Raw genomic sequence first — 15,352 nt, 5'->3', positions numbered from 1 at the left:
CACATCTAGTTGGGGAAAGGCGGACCCCAGAAAAGTATATGCAGTCACTTGAACGGCTTGAAAGCAGTAATGAACAGAGTGACTGTGGCATTGTAAATAACTCCCCGTTTCATGTACTGAGGCACTTTCATGTGTGCCGGTCAGGATTGCCTCCATGTATTGGACATGACCTTTTTGAAGGTGTAGTTCGACATGACTTGCCGTTATACATTCGGTATTTTGTCACCAAGAAAAGGTGGTTTACTTATGAATATCTGAACAACAGGATTTCTACTTTGAAATACAGCACTCATGACCTGCGAAACAAGCCAGCCAAGGTGCCCAGCCAAAGTGACAAGCTTGGGGGCCATGCAATTCAAAATTGGACGCTGTTAAGATTGCTTCCTTTGATATAGGCACAAAAGTGGCCGATACAAATGACCCAACTTGGGAGCTCGTGGTCAAACTCATGGAGGTAACCGATCTCATTATGGCACCAAAAATAACTGCAGCTCAAGTTGCATATCTGAAAATTTTGACCGAAGACTACATAGTGTCTCGAAGTATCCTGTTTCCCAGTGCCAAACTACGGCCAAAGCATCACTACATGCTACATTACAGTGAACTTATTCAGGAGTTTGGCCCACTCTGCCACGTGTGGACTATGAGATTTGAAGGCAAACATCAATATTTTAAACAGTGCATACGCAGTTCACGAAACTTCAAGAATGTCACAAAGACATTGAGCGAACGACACCAGCTTTATCAATCATTCCTGGCTGCCCGAGGTTTATTCCGCACTTCTCCAGTGTTCACAGACATGAGCCAGGATGAGCAAACAAGGATTCAGAGTGAGGTTGTGCATTGTCAGATTCGTGAGCATAGTGTCCTGCTAAAGAAAGCCACTGTGGATGGTTGCATGTATGCAGTCGATGACTATGTTCTTGTGTCGGGAACAAGGTTTGATCCTGTGTTTGGTTTAATAATTGCCATTGTGAAAAACATCTCTGCAGAAATATTTCTGTTAGTTAAGTGTGTTCGTTCAGCATGCTTGCCAGGTCTCTCGTTGTATGTGTTGCAAAGTTCAGCTTGCACAACAGAACTCCTATGCCCTTTTGAGCTGCTAGACAGGACAGCTTACCAGCCCTACGCTTTCAATGGTGCCACTGTTATTAGACTGAACTTTTCATTTCCTGAAACGCTGTGAGCACTATCAGGCTGGTTTTGCATGCTCAATTGTGTATCGAAATTCTGTTGTTATACCTCACTGTGAAGTTTGTTATAAAAGTTGAATGAAAAAGCATGCCTTGCAATAGCAAAAAAAAAGTTTGCCTTGTTGATAGGGCTTCATATAGTATTTTAGTCCTACATTGTTTTACTGCAGACACTCGATATACAGCAAAGCCACTCAGTATGGTACATTATACAGTAGAACCGTGTTACAGTGCAGTTGTTGATACAGGGAAGACCTTCACTATATTGGTATCTTCACTACAGCTTTAGTTCACCATTTTGCTTTTCTGTGACTACGATTAAGCTTTGCCATGCACAGTGGGTTCTAAAGGAGTGCAAGTTTGCTACTTGTTGAAATGTAGTGCCTATATTTACAGAAAAGTTCTTACTGTAGAAAGAATGGTGAATGCTAATTCCAAGCAATCCTGTTAATGCACAAATCGTTATTCAAGGTGACCAGACAATGGCAAAAATCGCTTGCAAAAGGAAAGCTTTCTCGGCCCCATATTTGCAGGCTATCATTGCATGTATGGATTCTGCCACCATTTCTGTAATAGGAAAGCATAGTTACCACTCTGATGGGACTTCAAAGTTCAAAGCAGCCAGTGTGTGCATTCAGGCATAAATTGTAAATTGAAATGGTTCGCTGAAATAACCATGGTGAGTGCAAGTATTGTTTACTCCCATAATTTTCTGAAAACTGTACTTTTGTTTATGGCACAACTACCCACGGTTTCATATATCAGTTTATTCGTTATGACCATCTTAACTATATCAATTAAAAAAATTAATGGACACCTGTCTGAGTGTAATCACAAGCAGTTGTAGCAGCACCAGCAATGCCACCACCTTCTCGCCTTGCAACGTTTCTATATAAATTAGTTTGTATATGTGTGCTTACTCGTGCTTAAGCAACGCAGTATTTCTCTTCAACACAGATGTTCCCTATATGCGGCTTTGCTCTATCAAGATTCTGCTGTATCATACTAGAAAGACGGCTACTGTTGTCGATGTTCCAATATTTGTATCAGTTTATAGTTGTACTGTCAGAGTAAAATATAAATTGTAGCCTGCAAACTCTGATATAGTGCTGTCTTGAAGCAAAGCGTGCTTTGTGGTATGCTTGTTATTATGTAAAAAACTCTTTTCAATTGTTATGTTAAGCCAAGTTGCATTTCTTGTGTGAATTGCCGTGTGAAACTTGCTTGCCCAAGTAGGCAATATTGATATCAACTGCTCTGTATGTGATGTTAGATGTACTGGACAGTCTGTACTCTTTTCCATGCCCCTGGGCTTGGAGCATGTAGTTGCATTGTTTGCTTTGCAACACATTTGCATTTGTCTGTTACCTGGTGTTTTGTGATTTATACTGTTAGATGGAACTTACAAGTTCTGAAAGTTCCAGTTATTTGGTGTGGCAGCTCGCATAAGTGTCATCACTGACCAGTGCAGTGAATACTGTAGGTTCTTCGCTATACAAAAGTGTTTCTTGATGCTTCTCAACAAGCTTCTCGCCACTGCACTGCAGGAAACAGTCCACTATGCCACTTATTAAAATTTGGAGTGGCGATCAAGTGGTGAAAAAGGTGGCTCATGCTACCACTTTAGCAGAGGTGCTTGTTCAGGCAAACGAAAAAGGAGTCTGCAGTTCTCCAAATGCAAAGGTAACGTCATTATTTTGTCATAATAGCTACTGTTCTGTAGCCACTTCAATATTTGTGTGTTAGTCGGTATGTAATTTTGGAAGACAAAAAAATTTTCTGTAAACCTCTGATGTATAGCGCTTCTGCACGCAAAATTTGTTTATTCAGAATCAGCCCTCAGTTAATATGCTACATTTTATATACCCATGGCATTCATTGCGACATTTTCAACTTCTGTTATTTATATTTCTATCCACGTTGAATAACCATTAAAATCTTTTTACGTCAAGCACATTTCATGTCTATTGCACTAGCGATTACATGTATCTTTTCATTTTGTCATTTGACATTTCAAGGGTGGCTCTTGTAGCTAAAGCCTGTTAAACATAGACATTGATGCTGTAGTGTGTCATGCTATTGGAAAATGTGATCTTAAGCAGGTAAGAAACTTGGAGGATGGGGCTGCCTTAATGATATGTTACCATGAAAAGTGTACTAGTACTTGTCTCCTATTCTATAGAGAATCATGTTTAAGGTGATGCTGCATTTTGCAACATTAAAATTGTTTACACAGGTAAACTATTTTTCTGCTGTAAAGGTGAAAAATAACTGACAGATCGGAGTGGTGAATTAGGAGTACGGTTGTGTATACATGCAGCATTATTAGGTGCGTGCTGTTAACTTTTGGCAGTACTTCTAAAGCTATGGTATCAACCACTGTGGTAATGCATCCGTCTCGGAGGGGAGTTCACAACGTAGCTGAGAAACTTGGAAGAAAAAGGGCTTGCGCACTTCAACAACAGCACTGTTCTGTTCTGCACCACTCCAAAAAAATGAGTACGCATGCACGAACAATGAGAACACTAAGAGAATGCCACAGTTTAAAGGTGCATGGCTGTATTCCTTGCTTTGCTCTTCATCACTTTCCATCTTTAAGCGAAATGAAAAATCTTTCGCCCAGCATAGCCAGCCACAGTGGGCATGTTCACTTGTGGCTCTTTCAAGGCCTAATAATCGTGGTGATAAGCAACTGCAGATTTGCACCATTTCAAAATTGAAACCCTGACATGTACATTATAATGAAATACATTTTGCACTTGTACATGCAAGTCTGCCAAAGCCATGTAAGGGTGTAAGGGCAATGCCTTAGAATAACTTAAGAGGTTTTGGTACTGCAATACAAGGTGAAGAAAAGGCCTGTCAAGTTCTCGGGAAAGAAAAAGTAAAGAGAACGGGGAAAATTGGGCGAGTTGGTTTCGATTCATTGCAACAGGTAGTGGCAACAATGAAGTTAGAGAAAGAAATGAATTGGAAGAGTGCTAAACTCCAGCTACATTTTATTCACAGAAATCGTTTCCTTGAAAAGTAACAAAAACTGTGCTTCCAGCTTTCACACATAACAGAAAAAGTGTAGACTGAGAAAGAACTTAAAAAGATGAATCGCAAAAAATGGATCACGGGAGTAAGCTAAAAATGAGTACCTTATTGCTGACATCATCGTGACATCCTACTTATAAATCAATTATGCAACACTGTGCACATGCTTAGCCTTTTCTAACGTTATTTCACTATCCAAAGGTGACGGAGATGTCTGGCTGGAGCATGCACTCCCTCCCTCTCTCTCTCTCTTGGCCTTGCATTGCAAGAGTTGTCGTCACGCTGGTTTTAATGCTGATGTGCTTTCCAGCATGAAAATCTGAGAGCACGTTAGCTGGTAGAAGCATACCACAGCTAGAAACCAGGGAGTGCATGCAGCAGCCTGACAGCTGTGTCACTTATAGAAAGTGAACCCGGTTAGAAAAGGGCTAAGCATGCGCACAGTGTTCCACAATTGATTTGTATGTAGCATGTCCCCAATAATGTCTACGTATAAGGTTCTTATTTTTAGCTTATTCCTGTGATCGGTGTAATTTTATTTTTTAATTATTTCTCTCTTGATCTACTCTTTCTCTGATATTGTGATATGCAAAAGCTGGGAGTACAGTTTTCGTTTGTTTTCAATGAGGCGATTCCTGTGAATAAAATGTAGTTGAAGTTCAGTGCTCATCCTGTGTTTCTTCGTCGTTTGCAGTACTCATAACGATCAATGTACATAACGATCAATACACATAACGATCAATGTAGGTACCAACAATATCTGCCATGCAAGATATGAATTGTCAAGTTAAAAATGGAAAGCTTGAGTATTTTTCCTTTCTGAAACATCAGGACATTGTGGAAGCTAGCTTCTGTGAAAGATTGCTCAGCTGGCCATGTTTACCTGGAAACAGGAGAACTAAGTGCAAGAACCTAAAAGCATCCATTCACTTTGATAAAAAAATGCCTATTCAGAAGAAATTGTTAGCCCTCAGGGAGCCTGGCATACAAGTGAAAGGCATAAAACGCAGCCAGCTATTGTCATGTGTGCCTGCATGGCATTCAGTTGCCATAAGTAGCAAGCCACTCTTCTACCTGTAACAGTAGTTTGTGATCTACAGCAGACTGTAGTAGTATGTGCTGCTGTATGGCATCAGACAATCTATGCACTGTGTTACAGCATTGGCGTGACGTTGGAGAGCACTAGTACTGCTTACAAGGAGCTCTGTTGGAGAACACTGAATATTACTTTGTTTCATATTGTTTTTCTACAGGTTTTCTTGAGAGACTGGACTCAGTTAGATGAAGACATCTTCAAGGACGTATTGGAAGAACTTCCACTTGAAGAGAGAGTATTCATTGTGGCGGAAGTAATTCCACCAATTCCAGTTGACCAGGCTGTTCCAGGTACTTTATTTTTAATCAGTTACCCGAATTGATTTTTAACTACACCATCTGTGTTTTTTTTAACTCGTGCGCAAGTCCAAAACTCTTACAAGGAAGGAATAGGAGCTGCAAGTTGTTTCACTGGCATGACTAGGCCAATAACAAAACAGTAATAGTAGTGTGCACTGAAGTGACTGCTAGGCTCACATGTTCTTTTTGGTAGCAAATGCTTACACCTTGAATACCCGACGGGAGACCAGTGTTGCCGTGTTTGCTAAATATTTATCAAAATGGAATTCTAATTACAGTAAGTGCATTTCTTTATCTAGATAGAAATAACAAACACGAGGCTGCCCATTCAAAAGCATGTAGCCTTAATTGATGAAAAAAGCTACTTGTCACACTTGTCTTGCATTGCCAGGTAAAATCACTTTACTTGAATTCAGTGTTTTATTTTGCACGTATGATAGAGAATTTTTTTCACTCCTACAGGCAGCTCCGGGCTAGATGATCTAGTGGAAACCTTCCACAGTGCAAACACTCAATTTAAGCTTGAAATTGATAGATTGCCAGTAAGTGTGCAAACTGCCCTTGAAGCTAACGGACCTCTTCCTCCAAGAGAGAGGAGGGAATTGGTGAGGTCCACTGTTGACCAGCTAACAAAATTCTGTTCGAGGCCAAGGCGGGAACTCATCAAGTCTGTAGCTTCAGCCATAGTGCTGAAATTTCCCAGCGCACTGCAAGACAAGGCAATAGGTGGCCACCTCCTCGGTAGAGGTTACGACTCTCTTTTCCAACAACTGGAAAACAGAGTCGAGAACATCTACCGAGGAAAGCAGCCAGCCTCGCCTTCTAACGAGAGAAACACCAAAGAAGAAAAAGTGGTCCTATGGATGCATTGATTGGCAACCGCGAAGAAATTGGAGCATCCACAGGACATTGAAGAAAAAATTAATTTCTTGAAGCAGGAGGGTAGGAAGAGCTGAAGATGTCAATGTGCCTGTGGCACTTTATATATGGGGGAAACATATCCGGAACAGAGAAACTTGTAAACAGTGATCCATTCCCAACCACAACCAAGTGAAGAAGAGTGGCCTCTTCTATTCAAAAGGCCATTTTTCTACCAACATTCTGACAAGCTCCTTGGAAAGGAGTAAAGGCAAGCACTGACATTTTATTGTGATCAGGAATGAATGTTGTAGTTTAAAGGGTAAGCTAAGTAGTTGATAAATCAAGGCTGCACTACACGCATGCATATTGAACACATTGATGGCTTAACCATTTACCGTATGTTGTATTATAAGGGTGCCCCAACTATCGTGCAGTAAGGTTTAAAAATATGCAAATACTACGTAGCTGGACAGAACCAAGGTTGTTTGCTATCGCTTGGCGATACTCAAGATTATTTGTTGCATCTGCCTAATTACATATTAGTCTTAATTAATCAACTTCTCAGATATTATAGTTAGGCAAAACGTGTCAATGAGAATTGTAGAGCAACATGGAAAACTGATACAGCATTTTGTTGCTCAATACGTGCTACGTAAGTGTTTTTCCGAGCGTGAAAGAAGCCAACAAATACACGCAAAGTACCTTGAGCGTCCGTCTCGCATGGCAATTGATGTTGCTCCACAATATTCTCGTTAGCACTTTTCATTGAATTATAATATTCGAGAAGTTTAAGACTATTAGGCAGAATGCAACAAATCTTGAGTATCTCCAAGCGATGGCAAACAACGTTACCTTGGTTCTGTCCAGCTACGTGGTATTTGCATATTTTTAATGGTACTGCATGTAGGTTGGGACACCCGTATATGGTAATCATTGAACTTTTTCATAGTTTATAGCATAAAAAATATCATGGCATATTACTTGTAATCTGTCATGTCTAGCAAAAAAAACAAATTGTAACATTGGAAATAATTTAAGTTTTCTTCTTTCAATGTATGACATAAGTTGAATGTGTAACGAAAAAAAGCTAGTAAACAGTTTATTTTTGAGAAATTTTGCACTTGAATGACTGCACGAAATTTGTGAGCGGGTTTGCTTTTTTGTTAACCTGAAAATGATACAGCATGAAATATGGTTTTCTGTGGGGAGCTTATTTTACTTGCTAGAAGAACTTAGCACGAGTGTTTTTACAAGCCATAAAGTCTCTAGCGCTATCACTGTCATGAATATGTTGCACGATAAAAGCACTGGCGGTACAATAAACATCCATGTTGCAAGATCAAATGACAGCAGCAGAAATAAACCTTTTGGAAAAAGGCGGAAGCCATTCTTAGGTTGCATAAGTATCCTAAAGACTTCACAAAGGACAAATTAACATAAAAGTATAGTGTTGCTTACGTTCAATCAAGGAACATCAAATTATAAAAATGTTCTGTGATGTGCTTTTCTAGCTTTTTTTTTCAACTTTTTTTCTCCAGGTTTTGAGCTATTAAATTGGTTTTTGTATCATGACAAAACATTGCCGTACCTGCATGGAATATTATACATGATGGGCAATGACATTTGCTCATAAAATTGCAACTGTGTATTTATCAAATTGTGATTTGTTCTTTTTAAATAACAATTCCTTTGCTGAATAACCCCATTTTTTTTCTGATGCAGACGTGTGCAACTTTTTTCCAAATGTAAACATTGTTAGGCATTTCCTTCTCGAAAAACAGATTACGTATGAGACACAAGGAATCGTACATTTTTAACTGTCATATTTGCTTGCAGCACACATGCATATGTGGGGGTCGTGTATCTTAGTGAGTGTTTTATTTTTTGTTTCAGGCTGTGTTTGAGGAAAACATGGCAGCGTGTGCACCGCTGCTGCATAAGCACTTGGCACCTGTGCTGAAGAAGGACACCATGTACTTGATTTTTCAAGTTGAAGAACAACAAAAAAGAGGCAATGCTAAGGCATCGGAAGAAGCACTGATGCCACTTCTGTGTGCCTACTTTAAGGAAAATGAAAGGCAGCTTTTCCAAGTTTTTGAAGTAAGTCGCTTTTATTACTTGGTTTCCTCCTTAGTACTGACATGAAAACATTGTCCTACTCCTGATGGTAGCTCTCCTGAATGTAATTGTCATTTGACGGCTAAATTTTTTGAGATTGCAACAAATAATTGATGTCATGTGCGGTAGAGTCGCTGTTCTATCGGTGCATGTCTTTTTACGTTTCGCAATGTATTCGGCACAATATTGCAGAAAAGCGGTGGGGAGGCACGTTTTCTTTCCAGCAAGCAGGTGTTTGGTTAAGAGAATAAGCTACGAGACTGTTCCAATGCAGTACTCAATCACCATATGCAAATACACTGCTAGAGACATACTTGAGGTCATGGTGTAATGAGATGTTTAGGCATGTTGGGTGCAATATGTGGATTGACAGCAAAGTGTCCTTTCTATGCCCAGCAAAGGCGCGAGCGGCAATGCTTGCATAACATGCATTTGCTGCCTTTCAGGCATCACAAGTAACCAGTCGGTTACATATAATAAAAACGGGCTAAACAAAATCAATGCATAGAACGCATTGTAATTCGAAATAGTTTAGTGTGCATATTTGAGATTCATTGCACCTAAACTAGGCACCTCCAAACCCCCATTTTAATGCCTAAATTTCACCCTCTGCTCATTACTACTGAACTTAAGTATTCATAATCATAGCCTCGAACTTTCTTCCCACTTAGATTTTGCTAGCTGTGGTAGCCTTTCAAATTCCATAATACACTTCGTAATCTCAGTGCTACCCTTGGAATCACAATGTTCAAGGTTTGGCTTGTAATTATCAGATGCGTGAAATTGTTAGCAGAAAATTACGTGCAAAATTAACAATGTTTATGACATACAAAGCTGTTGCTGTAGCATTGTTCAATCATTTACAAACTCGATCTTTATTTTTTTTTTCACATAACTGTAAAATGCCAAAGCAATGAGGCTAAAAAAGAAATGCTGCTGTGTAGTGGCCTCCTGATTGCATTCAACCTACCATTGATTGTGCACAAATTTTCAATCAATTTGTGCTACATAAGTGTTAGGATATAAGCACGCACTATAACAATTTGCAGTGTAGGGCATCGAAGTTACTTTGTAAAAGCATGTAGTATGAAATATTATGCAAGTTAATATCAACCACTTGAGGGTAAAATGAGTGGAACCAGAAGCGTAAACTAACTTCTCACTTCCATTGCACCCCTATTGAAAATCCCCATTGCCCATCATTAATTTTATGCTGGGTATGCTGGAAAGTGTGCTGGGCACGCTGGAAATAGTGCTGGGCATGCTGTAATTTATCCTGGGTATGCTGGGTGGATGGTGGGTGTGGTGGTAAATGGTGGGTACATTGGTGGATATATTGGGTGAATTGGCTCAATGGTGGCGTGAATGGGGTGACTGTGGATGGTGGGATACATACTGGTGACTGTGAATGTGGTGTACTGGGTGTGTGGTATGCATACTGGGTGACTTGTGTAAATGGTGGGTGAATGTGTGCGTGCTGGGTGAATGGTGGGTGTACTGGTGGATGGTGGGATACATACTGGGAGGAAAATGGGTGAATATATGTGACATCGAGAACATAATAGGTGGCTTAGGGCCATGGTAGTGACACAGTGATGATGACAGGTGCATGATGTGTGCACAATTACTTGATTTGCCAAACAGAGTCACTGCAGGTAGTCCCATTTTTGATGGGATATTATTTTGTGATATATGCTTAATTATTAACTACTGTAATCTGCTAAATTTGTGTCTAATATTAATGCTCTTTTTATTATATTGTAAAGATTTGAGTATTTCATGTTGGTTTTGTCCACAATAATTAGGTAGCACTGCAGCTACTTCAGTGCCGTATTTGCTCCCACCATTTTCGATGTAAATAGAGCACATAAAAATAATTATTCAGTTCACTTCAACTTGGGAACACTGATGGTGATGTCAAAGCATTCTAGGCTTATGTATGTGCTATTTCACTGCACTGGCTATGGTAAACTGCATGCTTGTCAGTATAGTGGGAAGCACCACAGCTAGGCTTTCTTAATGGGTGTTAGATAATAGCAGACAGGGAATCCCCATAGCCAATAAAAATTCAATTCTAACATAATTTGTTATAATGGGTACAAATGACAATCATACATGTGGCATATATAAAAAGAGAATATGATACTGAAAGCTTTCTAAAAAAATGCCCTACTAAAGTTCCAATATAATTGAAGGGTGGTGTTCTTCAAGGCAGCTACTATTGTAAAAGTGCACTGTTGCAAAATTGTTTTGCAGGCTATAGATGAAGAGCAATATTGCATAAATTAGGTCATTTACAATGCTTTTTTTAATACACTGTCTCGGCCTCTACATCTGTGTAGTTTCAAGACACTTAGCATATAGATGCCAACAACAAAGTATTAGAAAGGATGTTTATTTTCGGACATAAACATTGAATATTGAAGCTCACATTGCCAACATATAGCACAGTCAACTTCACCCAGTTCCGCCTTCCAGCTTATACGAGGGTTACTTTTTTTTTCAAGGTCCAATCGGTCGCGAAATGAAAACCACAGTCACTATCCGATGATGCTGTATGCAGATGTGTTGTGCAGTGTCTCTAGTATGCCCGTCAAGCGTGCGAGGTCGCAGTTGTCAATTATGAGCGCAAAGTGAGCATGTAAACATGCCTCAAACAATAGTCTCCTGCTAAGTGTGAAGCGCATGCTGTCATTCGATTTCTGCATGCTGAGGGGTGCAATGCAGCCGAAATTCATTGACGAATGAGTAATGTGTACAGTACAACTTTCATGACAGCAAAGTGCGGCACGGGTGCAGGAACTTTGAAGGAGGACGCAGACGTTCATGATGCAGGCAGGCAGGGAAAGAAGCAAGTGTCAACTGATGATCTTGTTCAGCGAGTGGATCAGGAGATTCGAGAAAATCATCGGTTCACAATTTATGTTGTGATTATTCGTTTCCCAAAATTTCACGGTCAGCTCTCTATACCATCGTGATTGAGAGACTGCAGTACCGCAAACTCTGTCCAAGGCGAGTTCCCGCAATGCTGACCGACCATCACAAAACACAGCGAATGGGCGCAGCTTTAACATTCCAGTTCCAGTGCAACCATGACCAAGGAGATCTTTTGAAGAAAATTGTCACAGGGGACGAGACATGGGTCCATTTCGACACTGAAGAGACAAAAGAGCAATCCAAACAGTGAATGCATTTCATGCAAACAGTGGAAGTGAACCTTCTCCAGCAAAAAGTGTATGGCTACTACTGTGCTCTGGGACAGCAATGACGTTCTCTAGGTGGAATTCGAAGGATGTATGTGGCATGACCATCACTGCAGCCTCATACAGCCCAACTCTTGAGTGTGACTCTTGAACATCTACGAAAGGCAATTCAGAACAAGCGAAGCGGAATGCTGTCATCAGGCATTGTCCTTCTTCATGACAATGTGCGACCGCACAGTGCAGCTGCAACAAAGAAGCTCCTACAGTGTTTTTGATGGCAAGTGCTTGTTCACCCACCGTGCATCCCAAACTCGGCTCTCTCTCATTACCATCTCTTTCATTACATGACACGCTGGCTAGGAGAACAGGAGTTTGACTCGGACAATGAGCTGCAGACCAGTGTACGGAATAGGCTGAAAGCACAGCCGGCTGCCTTCTATGACGAGGGTATAGGAAAGTTGGTACCACGCTACAACAAATGTCTCAATCGGAGCGGTGACTATGTAGTGAAGTAGCTGGAAAGTGTAGCTAAATCTTCTAAATAAAAGTTTTGATTTTCACTGTGGTTATCATTTTGTGACCAATCAAATCATAAAAAAACATAGCCCTTGTACTTTTAAACTCCTAAAGAAGTGCATCAAAAGCAAAAATGGCTGGAACTAGTCAGATTTGAATTCTAATATTGGAATATTTCTACCCCCTTACTTAATAGCAACACTAGTGCAAAAAAGATAGTACAAAAAAGAAACAGTTAGTATATACAAATATTGTGCTGTCATGTAAACAAAGCAATTGATGTAAAGTATACAAAGCAAGATACAAAGTAGTCCAACTAAAATGTACATATACTGCTTTCCAAAATGGGGCTTAGTGGACAAAGGTATGTCTTTTTTGCGACAGCATCGAAGCCATAGCACAGAGGTAAAAAACTACCTAGCACAGATGCTGCAATAGGAAAACGGTGTACACTATATATATATATATATATAGCCAACCAATTTTCAGAAACAAAGGGAAGTGCACAGAAACGCAAACATATAACTGGACACGCAGAAAGAATAGAAAGCAAAACAGCAAAACAAACTAATTCACAGGCAAATTGTATGGCAACCAGAAGGCTGCCCGCAAATAAGCAATCAGTCATCAGTAAACAGTCTTGGGCCTGATTACCAGTCATAGCCACTAAATCGCAGCAACCTTCTTACGATAGCTTGTCACCTGCCACTATGCCATCCAGAGTCGTCGCAGCTACACTGGTAGGCCTAATGTGCATTATTTTGTAGAAACTATGTGGTGGAAAATTACAGTTTGACACTAAGTCAACGTATCTTCTTGAAGCACTCGAAATGCATGTGGAAGTCAGAAATAATTTGGCAATGACAAGGGTGAGGATGATAACCCTAAAAATGAAGGCTTCAATTTGCTTGCGGCTACAAGTTTTACGACATGATGCGTGGAAGTGTCATAAATGTGTAGCGAAATTTCTATATGGCTTTCGAAATTCGTCATACCATGCATATGGCTTTATGAAGCAGGTATAAGGAGTGGCTGGGGAGTGGCTCTATGGAGTAGTGCTTGGATGACCAAATTATCAAGCAAGTCTAATAGAACTGACATTCAAAGTATCAGTAGGTGACTGTAGTAATAAAGCATAAAGCAGCTGTAGCCAAAAACAGCCATTATCAGTAAGATCACAGATAAATGGACAGAATATTACTCAGTATATGTCAACAATTGCAGTTATAAATATGTCACTCGCAGCCCTCTACCATCTGAGTGGAGAAACGCACACAAGTACAGCATCCTTTGCATATACTCATGTCACATACATTGTTCACCGGTCTTTGGCACAGCTTTGGCACAAGGCATCTCATTTGTTTATGAATGCAGCAGCTTTCATGAAACGTGGACTGGTGCAATTGACACAACAGTGGATACAGCACTGGGCACATGATTTTACATTACTAGCAAAATGCAAGCGATACCATCCTTTGCTCAAAAAGAAGGAAAGCACCAGGCACGCATGGTGGATCAAGCAGGAATGTGAAAATATTCAAATCTTTTGATTCGAAAATTGGCTGTCCCACTATACTTGGCTTTATCCACACACACTTTTCTACTAGAAGCTTATTTAACCCCCCCCCCCCAATAGAAAAAGAAAATGTAGGTTTCTAAAGATGTCATAAAGTGACCAAACAGAACAGTCAGCTCTTCTAACAGACCTTCGCTTCAGAAAAATGTGGGCAGGAAGCTGAAAGCTAAATAAAATGACGAACATTAAATTTCCAGGTACCAATAAAACAAATGCATGTGTTTCCAGAAAAAGTGTCTTATGCGCAAAATTGCACAGCAAGTGCAGAGCCTACCCTGTGACACTAAAGGGACAATAAAGAGAAACTGATTCAGCTCAGAATGATAAAAAGTATCTTTGAAATACTAGTTGCATTGATTTTGCAGCAACAACTACGGTGATTATTAGCAGAGAAAATGATGATAAAAGTTTCTTTTTTTAATTTCACACCAGAACCCCAGTCAGTGTGACATCACAGATTGCAAAGCATTTTTCCACATTTAGGCCATTGTAATTCATTAAAAGATGTTCAAATTTCCTGAATTGAGTCATTGGCTCCTTTAGAAAGCGATGCATCCATTTCTACTGATAAAGATTCAATTAAGGTCGAGCAGATGTCAAAATCTATGCAACGTCATGGCAAGGTGGCGCAACAATTTCAAGACAGTGTCGCCACTTCATATTTTTTCAGGCAAACACAGCATCTTCTTACAGTGCGGGTGGCTTAGTTCGTAAGTTGTGACTAAATGTATGGCCTACGTCTCCCACCAAATTTCTTAACAGGTATGTTAGACTGATCCGGCGCTGATATTATGGAAGTCTGTCTGACATTTTTTTGTTGGTCGTCTTGTTTTATGTTAACATACATCTAGCATAAGCATACTGAACAGCTAAATAGATGTTTCTCTTGCATTAGCACTTATTCTGTGTTATAGTGCAGCATGCCTGTTTTGGCACAGCCCACATAGATTGGCATGCTCTTCATTGCAGTAACAATTTCATCTGCTCCCATAGTGTTGATGGGCAATTTCACAGCAAGAGACATGCATTCCACTTGGTAGCCCTCAACACAATAGTACTATGATGTGCTTATGGCAAATAGTACAATGGTGCAATTATGCTGCACTACCAGTCCCCTTAATTCGTAAAAATATGTTCATATAGCATCATATCACAACTACAAAGTTGAAACTGCAACCCTCAAATTAACAGAATCATGATGTAATGAAAGCCGAGAAGCGCACCTCTTCTAAGTTAGCTCTGCTGATCGCTTTTCAAGTCACCTGAAGTTTTCGTTTACAAACAGGCGCGAGTGACCTTGCCCCTGCCCAATGATCTTTTCTATGAAACTACTGAAGTGGGAATGTGGTGCTTTGATTTTTAAATTCACTCAAATGTGAAAATGCACTGAAAGGAACATGGATTAGATTCGTTTTGACTGCTCGCAAAACTCTAAATTTCCATTCGAGGAA

General features: G+C 40.0%; 1 long non-coding RNA gene across 1 annotated transcript; it reads left to right on the top strand.

Moving 5' to 3' along the window:
* Window positions 1-428: 428 nt before the first annotated feature.
* Window positions 429-6,374, top strand: LOC125941797 (uncharacterized). The gene is made up of 3 exons (XR_007464615.1): window positions 429-2,876; window positions 5,486-5,618; window positions 6,090-6,374. It is a non-coding gene; the product is annotated as an uncharacterized LOC125941797 (long non-coding RNA).
* Window positions 6,375-15,352: the final 8,978 nt, after the last annotated feature.

The sequence above is a fragment of the Dermacentor silvarum genome, unplaced genomic scaffold (genome assembly GCF_013339745.2).
Source record: "Dermacentor silvarum isolate Dsil-2018 unplaced genomic scaffold, BIME_Dsil_1.4 Seq327, whole genome shotgun sequence".
Lineage (NCBI taxonomy): Eukaryota > Metazoa > Arthropoda > Arachnida > Ixodida > Ixodidae > Dermacentor > Dermacentor silvarum.
Note: the sequence above shows the minus strand (reverse complement) of the source record. Positions and strands in the feature narration are given on the sequence as shown.